The 9,937-nt window shown below is 37.0% G+C and overlaps 1 long non-coding RNA gene across 1 annotated transcript in view; it reads right to left on the bottom strand.

The window, feature by feature from the left end:
• Positions 1–1,314: 1,314 nt before the first annotated feature.
• LOC121655496 overlaps positions 1,315–9,937 on the bottom strand; it is a 22,571-nt gene continuing 13,948 nt past the window's right edge. The window contains exons 2-3 of the long non-coding RNA XR_006013221.1: positions 2,025–2,073; positions 1,315–1,597 (exon numbers count right to left, since the gene is read on the bottom strand). This is a non-coding gene — a long non-coding RNA (uncharacterized LOC121655496). The remainder of the gene's footprint in view (positions 1,598–2,024; positions 2,074–9,937) is intronic.

The following is a 9,937-nucleotide window of genomic DNA, read 5'->3' as shown; positions in this document are numbered from 1 at the left end:
ATGGCTGCGGGTTTACAAATCTCCTCCACCCGATGTGCAAACACACAGACACATTTAGTACACTCCCACTCAAATACTTCCATTTACCAACATTCTCTGTGTTAAAAACAAAAGTTAACAATTGGTCTGTTAACGATTAGGATGCTTTCTCCAGGATTACAAACCTACCCTCCATCCTGCCAACAACAGACATAGCATACATTTACAAGCATCAATGTTTCTGATCACTGTGTGGTCTAGCATCGGTCTAGGGTGCAGCTGGATCCCTCAACCAATCATTTTCTAAGGCTCACTCAACTTTTGATTGGTTGATTAAAGCTCAGTTCTTCTCAATAGAATAATTCAAAGTGATGATAACCCACATTATCAATGTATTAAATTGCCCCCCTCACACCAAGAATTTCCACATCTAGAGATCTGGCACAGTCCTGAAATACTTTAGCCCTGAATACTGTAGCTGTCACAATCAACAATTTGAAGGAGTCTCCAAAAATATTAGTCTGAATGATAAACTTAATCATATTAAAATCCAAGAAAATCAGGCTGCTGCATTTCAGGGGAATTTGGATGCTCTGAAACGCCAGGATTTGACTGAGAAAATAAGAAGTCTAGATTGCGAGAAAATTAGAAGGAAAGACAAAGAAGCACTATATCTGCTGAAGGACCACTTTAAGAATGTGTGGAACAAAAAGAGTCTGACTATGGAGCAGAGTGCTTGAACAGTGAAATAATTGGGTGAAAAATAGACTAGGCACATATAAACACAGTTTTTACATGTGTATAGCCAGACTGCCAGACTGTTTGAGATATCTTATTTAATTTTTCACAGCTCCTCTTTTATTTAGCATGTCTCATTTGCTCCTGCCTGTTGGTGTGATCCCAAAGTGATTCAGTGAGACTGAGATCAGGACTCTGAGGGCACTAGGCCATATGTTGTTAAGACTCCTTGTTTTTTCTATCGTGCTAACACCCACGACTGGCTGTATGTTTGGAGCAATTATCATACCACAGAATTACTCAGATTGTTCACATATGACAAAGAATGACCATTTAAAGTGCCTAAAATTAAGCAGAGAAAAGTCTACCACTTGACAGTATTGGATTTGTATATTTAAAAGAAAAAAAAAAACTCAATGAATGTGCCACATTCATTGAACAGGCTGCCTAGTAAAGACACAAATGGGTAGAGTATAATGTGCTTTGTTTCCGTCTGCTATAAATGTGTAAAATCACAAGAACATAAGCAATTCATGTCAATGTCAGCTTCATTTATATAGCACATTTAAAAGCCTATGGCCAACCAAAGTGCTTTACAGTAAAAACAGTCATCAACAATAAGCAGGCAAAAAAAAACAAAAAAAAGTGAAATAAAACCGATAAAAAATCCAGTAGTGGTAACTTTACTCAGCCAAATGCCAGGGTGAATAAGTGGGTCTTAAGATGCATTTTAAAAATGAAGAGGTTATTCGCAGACCACACAGAGAGGGGCAATGTGTTCCACAGCGTTGGGGCCACAGCTGCAAAGGTTCAATCTCATCTGGTTTTCATGAGGGATCGAGGAACGTCCAGGACCATCTGGTCAGCTGACCTAAGGGCTCTAAAGGGTTGATGCATGTGTAAAATATAAAGAGATTATTCTGTGGAATAAACCTTTTTTTTGGCATTAATGTATAAACAAATTATTACTCAAGTCAAATCAAAAATCAGAATATGGCTTTTTCTCAACAAGAGAAGCTTATTTTGGGCATGTAGGTGTTTTTTCACAGTAGTGAACTGAATCTACCAAAAACCACTTTATCCTTCTTATTTTTGAAGATTCTGGCAATTTTCAGGCCACAAATATAGAGAATGGCTGCAGGATGACCCGTTTGATGAGGACTTTGCTTTTGTTCCGTATGCAATTTAAGCTGATCTGCTGTTATGATTCAGACATGATCTTTTGTTTAAGTGTCAAAATTGAGGAATCTTTGTGATTAATTATTAATTAATAATAATTATTAAATGTCAGTAGAGACTGCCCCTACCTGACACGCACTGTAACTGAATCCACTGCCTTGATGCAGACTGAGAAATCTGAGAGAAATCCAACAGATGAATGGAAATGTAAACAAATAATTACATGAACTTAAAAAGTAGCTCAGTCAAAGCCAACATAAAATGTCATTCCACATCACTGAATCCAGTGAAATCTTCATCCTTGGTGTCGTTTCTGAACAACTCCGCCAACTGCTAATCAATTACTGTTTTCAGCTGCGTATTTTACTACCTGCACTTTGTAATCTGGAGAATAGGATTTTATTCTTGGCAGCATTTTGTTTGTGTTTTGTTTGTCAGTCTCTCATATATATATATATATATATATATATATATATATATATATATATATATATATATATATATATATATATATATATATACACGTCATACTTGCCTATAAGTTGCAGGACCAGCCAAACTATGAAAAAAAGTGTGACTTATAGTCCAGAAAATATGTTATAGAGTATAAAGCAAAATGCAAATGTAATATGCTGAAAAAATGTTAAATGAATCTCCTTCAATCAATAAACTATGTTTTAATCTTAATATAGAAAAACAGTGAAAAAGACTGATATAAATTTAATATGACATTTAGTTTAAATGCAACTTGACTCTTTTGTGCCTTTCTCTAACTCTCATCCACTTATTCATATGGAGGACCTTGATGTTAAAGAGCAGCTGTATTGAAATTCAGAACGGATAAGTGGAAATCAGTCTGAAGGTTGCAATTATCACACTGAAATTGGTTTGAGGGAAAGTGCGACCGAATTTGGCATCACACACACACATGCATAGGCAGCTGCTTACATGTACACAACACACACAGGAGACAGAAATGATGTATAGACACTAGCAAGGAGGCTATTCAGAACACAAGTGTGAATGCAACCAGCTCTCATCCTAACACAATTTAGAATGTGTAGTGCACACTGCACAATACAATAAATACTCTAAACTGTACAAACAAACAAAATATTACATGAATTGTATAGTAAAATCCCATTTTCAAGGCTGTGAAAAGTTACATTCCAACATTTTCCTTTACCAGGTCTATTATGCCAACAGTTTGTAGGAAAACTGTTGCACAACTAGAACATGTTTAAAATGCCCATAAGTAGGTAGGAGAGGGTGGGAGGTGGAATTGCACAGCATACTGTTAGAAAAACAAGTTTGACCCCCAAGCAACATATGACTATTGTTCAGGGATTTTTCATTTTCTAATTTCATACTCAGGTGAGGCATGAGTAGGCATGGCTAGGCTTAAATATTATCAAATGTGGGATATGGTGACAACCTTGCATCACCTGTCATGATCGCTGCCCTAAAACAAAATTACTGGCAGTTAAACATTACCATCTCCCAATTTCTGAGTCATTATTGTCACATGTTTTGGACATGTGGTCTTTATTTGAGTCTGGAAAAGATAAGGCATGATGATCAAATTTAGATGTACTAACCAACTTAAGTTGTATTGATCTGTTCTCTGTTAGTATTACAGAAATTCCATGCTCCACACATGGACGATGTCACATGTCTCATGTATGCAAGTCTCATGACTGGTCCAGATGTGAACTTAGGAATGTCTTTGTTTCTATATTAACAGAGGGCTGATACAGACGGTCAGTTGGACTTCCACAATTGGCCTTATTAGGCCTCAGAGATTCTGAGGAACTGTTTTAGATGCCAGACTCTTTGTAATAAACCTTTTTATTATTCATCAAGCTAGTGTCTGGAACCTTTTTTTTTTACCTCCCAACCATCTTTCCTACATCACCTGCCTCAAGACAGAAACTTCATTTACTTCACAGAAAGTTCAGCTCACAGGAGTTTAGTTGAAGAAGCTTTTTTGTCCATGTCTGACCTCCAGTTGCAGTGAGCACAATGGATATTAATATCCTGACTTCACAGCCAGAACTCAATTTAGCCTTATGTTTTCTTTCTTTTTCTTGTGTCTGAAGAGTGGCCTTATTTTTCAAGAATAATGCAAAGTGTGAGCAGTCACGAAAAGCCGACATACCTCATTAGCAATTTTCTTTATCTTGATAACTACATCAGCTACTGAATGTGTAAAAATCAGAAACAGAATGAGGAGAAAAAAAAGGATAAAAGAATAAATAAAAACACCATTAACAGTCCCATCATGTGTCTCTGGCTTGCACCCTTACTGTTAGTGGCCGTGGATAAAATCATTAGTTAAATACCTGAAACACTGAATGGGGGTGTCTTCTGCAAATAACTGATTGCCCAAGCAACTAGCTATCTCCATGCTTGAGTTATCATTACACCACAGGACTGTTCTATTATGCATGAGAGTGATTATGCTTTTGCAGATTACAAGCTGACCCCATTGCCTTTGCTTTACCTGAAGTGTAATTTGGATTTTGGAGAGAGGTGATGGAATGTTTTTACCATCAATCTCTTCGATGTCTGTGGATTTAAATGCAATAGCGTAGAATAGAATGGGTCGGGCCTTAATGGCCTCCTGATATCATGTTAAAATGGAATGGGACAACATGATGAAAATCCTTATTTTCCTTACTGACAACAAACCCTCTACGAATAAAGTCCCCAACAGACACTTATCCACATACACGTATCCTAACAATGCTTCTAGTAGCAAAAGTGTTAGCATGTGTATAACTACTGGAAAATAATGGATTAAAAAAAATTTAAGGGATAGATTGTAACTGACTGGGCATGCCCCCTGGATATGGCAGGGTGAAAATGACCTCTACTCCAGCTCTCCCTGACACTTTTTATTTTCATTTGTGATGTCTTAATTTAGTGCCTTCACACACAGAAAAATCTTCCTTCTCTTTAGTGGTTTAAAAGTTTTAACATCCCTTCACAATCATGTTGTGAAATTTTCTGCACAAGTTGGGATGAGATTTTTTTTTTTTTCTTTCATATAGCATCCCCAGTCCACATCACTCATCCTCCATTTGCTTTTCTCAGTAGTCTGTCACAATGTTTTTTTTTTACTCATTTGCACTTCTGCCACTTAAATAGACTTGAGGCTCCAGTTTCAATGATCTCTTCAGATGATAGCACAGATACACACTCTCCCTTTCTCCTTATCCAAGGTTAGGATCAAAAGGCCAGTTTCTACCTGTCCTTTTTCTCTCAAGTGTGTCTCTTTCATGTGAAATAGCCAAAAAAAAAAGAAAAAAAAAGGACAACATACACACTTTCATATTCTACTTATACACACACACTCATGCACACACAAGCCAGTAAGATCAAAGGTCTGATGTCCAGCCTGTTCTCTTTGTCTGATCCAGCTTCAAACAGTCACATGTTGACAGAGCAACACTGGGTTGGCATGTTAATCAGATATTAAATGACTAGAAATCAGATGAAAAAAAATTTTAAGTCCTTTATTTTAATTATTATCTGATCTGCAAATTAAATTTTATTAGTGTAAATTTGCCAAGGAAAACTGTATACAATTTATGGATTATCCTTTTTTTGTGTGTGTGTGTGTCAACCCACAACAGCAGAAGCAGATAGTGATGTTGGTTTAAGAACCACAATCTTAAGGTGAATGAGAAGCCAGCATGAGACAGGGATGTGGATATGACAAAGGGAAACCTAAAAGAGGAATACAACAAACAACCTGCGGGGTCACTGTGAAGAAGTTACAGTCCATTTAGTCTTGGGGAACTGAGCAAAATTTGGTTTAATTTGGCAAGAATGCACATGCCTCTGTGATCATTCTGGCATGCAATATCATGACACGACTACTGAGAAAAATGAGGCATACAGAAGAACTGTCAGAAAAATGGATTAAATCAACAGGAGCTACATGCACCAAAACGTAATTTGATAGTAATTTGATAGTAGTTAAATCTATTTAAATTGTATTAAATTGTAATTAAAAAGCGTGAAATTTATCTTCACCTTGGTGAAGATGTGTCAGACAAGTTGATGTAAGCCCACTAGGGCTTTAAAATGCCCAGTCATAAATATGACAAACATGAGAAATATAACATTGTGATATATACAGAAAATTCTGCAGCCACATCCTGTTTAAGTTATCTACATGTGAACATATCATGCCATGCACTGAGTTGCATTTACATGTAAAAAAGGAAAGACACAAAAACCTATTAATATATTATTATCATACTCATATTGACCAAGATTACCATGACTCAGCAAATGTTAATTACAAAAGTATATTAGTAAAAATATAATGCCGTTTCTGTACGTGATTAAAAAGAAAAACAATATTTTATGTAAATATTTAATCTTAATCAGTCTCACATCAAGGGAAACAAGTAATTAACACTTAACTGTGAGAGATTGAAGTGAACTGTTCAGCCAAAGGTTGCTGTAATATTTTTACTTTCTGTAAGTAACAACACAGAAGCCATACAATGTTTATGGAAAAGCCCTATTTTCAGGGCCCAGTGAGTGAATGTTTGGATGGGTTCCCAGATGTCAGGATGGCTATGTCCACCACAGCCTGGTGTCCCTTGTCTCCCAACTAATTGTCAGGGACAGACTGGTAATTTGGCAGGTAATAGCAGAGCAGCCCTTTGTTAATGGATTCCTGCCCAGAAAATGAGACTTTGGAACCATGATGACAAGATGATTGACAGCTAGATTAGAGCACAAACTGAGGGAGGATAGGAGAAAGACAGATACAGGTATGCAAACAGAGAATGTGAAAGGAAAAACAGGGAATGAACATGCCAAAAGGGTGGACGAGGAAAAAAAGGAGACGAGATTAAATGAGATAAGAAATGTATAATGGAGGAACAAAGGCGAGATAAGAAGTGATGCAGACCTGGAACAAACGTTCCAAACATGAGTGCAGCAGAGGTTCGCCTCCCAAGAGAGAAACATTTCAGAAAACCTTCATCCAACAAAATGAAACAAGCTGCTTTCCATCAGGTTTGTGATCCTGAGCCACTTTCCCTTTGAAATCAGAATAAAATGTTTTTTTTTATAAATTATTTTAATACACTTGAGTGACAAGAAAATGTTCGATAAGGCCATGCCAGTCATAGTGCTGGAAGCAGAAAATAGTTTTAAGTGATCCAGGAATGGTTTAATAATTGCTATAAGAAACATCACATCAATTGGAAGTTGTATCCATAGAAATGCTCCTTCCACCTTAAGACAGTGTCAACCCTTAACGTCACAAAACTGTTTCATTGTAGCTCCTATATTCTCTGTCCAAAGGACTCACAGTCCTTACTTTCTAAAAGGTTTTAATTTTAGGCCTTCATAAGATCAGCAAAGACAGTCCCAAAAAAAAGAAAACTAAGTGCCATGCAGTTTTATTCTTAAGAAAAGGCAAGTACTGCTCTGATCACATTTAATAAGATCAAATTGTACAGATGGCAAATGATTTACCTGAAAATCTTGGTTCAGCTAAATCAGTTTCTACGTCTTTAATCAGTCCAGCCTACACAACTTAGACCCCAAAGACAGAAAGTAAAAATATTACAGCAACCTTTGGCTGAATTAATTATATATATATATATATATATATATATATATATATATATATGTGTGTGTGTGTGTGTGTGTGTGTGTGTGTGTGTGTGTGTGTGTGTGTGTGTGTGTGTGTGTGTAAATAGTAAAATCAAAATATGTGGTGATATGTTATTTTTCCTCAACAAAGTCGCTGTGATCCTAGCATGCAATAAAGCATTCAATTATTTATTTGGCTTTTGAATTGGACTGAATGTGGTGTTCCTTCTCATCTTAAAGCGACTGGGAGGTATTTTCCTAACACTATAACAAAAAGAGGAGGATTTTCTGGGGATTGTTTTAGTGAGCTTCAGAGGGTGAACACCATTACTGCTGGGCCATCATTCAGACAGCAACAGATGGAACACGTATTACAGCAAGTCTCACTACAAGGGTTGACTGGTGTAGGTGTGTTGTAACCATGATTGGGGCTTGATTGCTTTCTTTCCTGTAACAGAGTCATGACAGCTAGAAGCAGCTGTACATCTTACAAAGAAATCAAATATGGTTGTTTAGATGAAATCCTCCTTGCACAAACGCTTAGCTTTCAGGAATTTAAGGGTAAACATGACGGTGCTCAGACTGACCGTCATCCTCTGGGTAAGCTGGATTTGCTTTGCCTGTTCAGCAACCTCCGGTGTGACAGCAACATAGATTATCTTTTTCCCAGTACACGGAACATGTGTCTAAATGTTTACCCCAAATGTTCGATCTCCATCCCACTTTCTTCCATTTCCCACTTTCTACATTCCTTCTTGGTTTGTTGCCGTCTTACCTATGTGCACCTCATTCAGAACGGACACATACATTGTTGTTGTTTTAATCACTCATTCAGGTCTTATTCAAGCACTTATTAAAATCAATCTGCATGTAATTTGTTTGCCTGGGCAGCTAAAAATCATCATGAAAAGGAGATGTTTTTCAATCCACATTTAGAATTTTAAATGCATATTTCCATGTTTCTTGGCCTCATACATGTACAGCAGCAGGTGATGTCTTCATATTCAGAACCAGCGTGATACCGTGCCATAAAATGTTTATCCTGGCTTAAATTCTGATTTGAGGAACAAATCTGATTTATCTGTAGACTGAAAATAGTTTCTTTCTAGAACTTTAGTCCAAAATTTCTATTTGCCAACAAAAATGAAAGGATGTCTGTTTTTCTATTTATCTTTGATTCTCCATTTCTCCCTGTCAGTTTCCAGTATAAAGATGGGAGAAAAAAAAAATCTGTCTTTTCTGCCGTTTGTTTTTTCGTCCTGAGTTATTCCTCTGATTCTTTGCCACATGCTGCTAGCCTGACGGCTTGGGTCAAACGTACTGACCCAATCCGCATTTCTAATGTACTCTAGGAGAATGAGTTAAATTATGCTCACTGCGGGGGTAAAGATATACATAACACTGGTACTGAAATCCTCAAGGTTACTCAGTATTTAGCCCTACAGCTTCCAGCTGTTAACAAAAGATGTTTTGCCAAACTGACAGTCTCATGGCAAATACAGGCAAACCATGGGACACGTGCATGACGTCAAGCAATATGGTTGTTGGCCTACACAGGTCTCCAGTGGTCTCAGGAAAGACATAAGAGGACAGCTTGTTGGCTGGCACCCAGCACATCGCACTTCACTGCCACAGCAATGGAGATGTATTTTGAGTACTGACACACATTTCAACAAAACATGATTTTTATTATCTGTCCAATTTATGTATAACTTTCTTTAACAGCACAGCTTTAGGACAACAATTGTGACTGAAAATGTGACTTATGAAATATAAGCACATACGTGAATATACAACGCTGCTGTCAGATGTACTGATGAGGGCCACATTCTTCTCATATGCATCCTACCTCATCATAGAACATGTGCAAAAGCATAACTTTCTGTAATTCAAAGGCACCCCTCAATGATAAACCTGATCCATAATAAAAGTCAAAATGTCTATATTGCTAAGACAGCCTGAAATATTACAAGTATGCACAATGTGATAATGATACATTTTCAACACATTGTGCATCTTAAGCCTGTAAACAATTTTATGCTAACTTTGTAAGCAAATCAATGACTTGCTGCAAGAGCCCAGTAAAACAGTTTTCATTGTTCATAAAAGAATAAACACATTTAATGAAGGCTTTGATCTGTAATGATAAATGGCTTAGAGGAATAATATATTTTCCCACCATAAAACTCTGTGCTTCTCTTGTTTTGATGGTACGCTGACATTCATAATGTTAATTCCTGGGGCAGTTATTTGCCCTGCAGCATCCCGGGGCTGAGAAACCACATTTCACAACTTTGCATTCCAGCTCAGATAATTACATTACAGCTGCTTGCGTTATAGCACCCTGTCACCAGTAACTGGATATCAACACACAAGCCATTCTGAATGCCATCGCTGATTTAGCAAAGAAACCCAA

The sequence above is a fragment of the Melanotaenia boesemani genome, chromosome 16 (assembly GCF_017639745.1).
Source record: "Melanotaenia boesemani isolate fMelBoe1 chromosome 16, fMelBoe1.pri, whole genome shotgun sequence".
Taxonomy (NCBI): domain Eukaryota; kingdom Metazoa; phylum Chordata; class Actinopteri; order Atheriniformes; family Melanotaeniidae; genus Melanotaenia; species Melanotaenia boesemani.
Note: the sequence above shows the minus strand (reverse complement) of the source record. Positions and strands in the feature narration are given on the sequence as shown.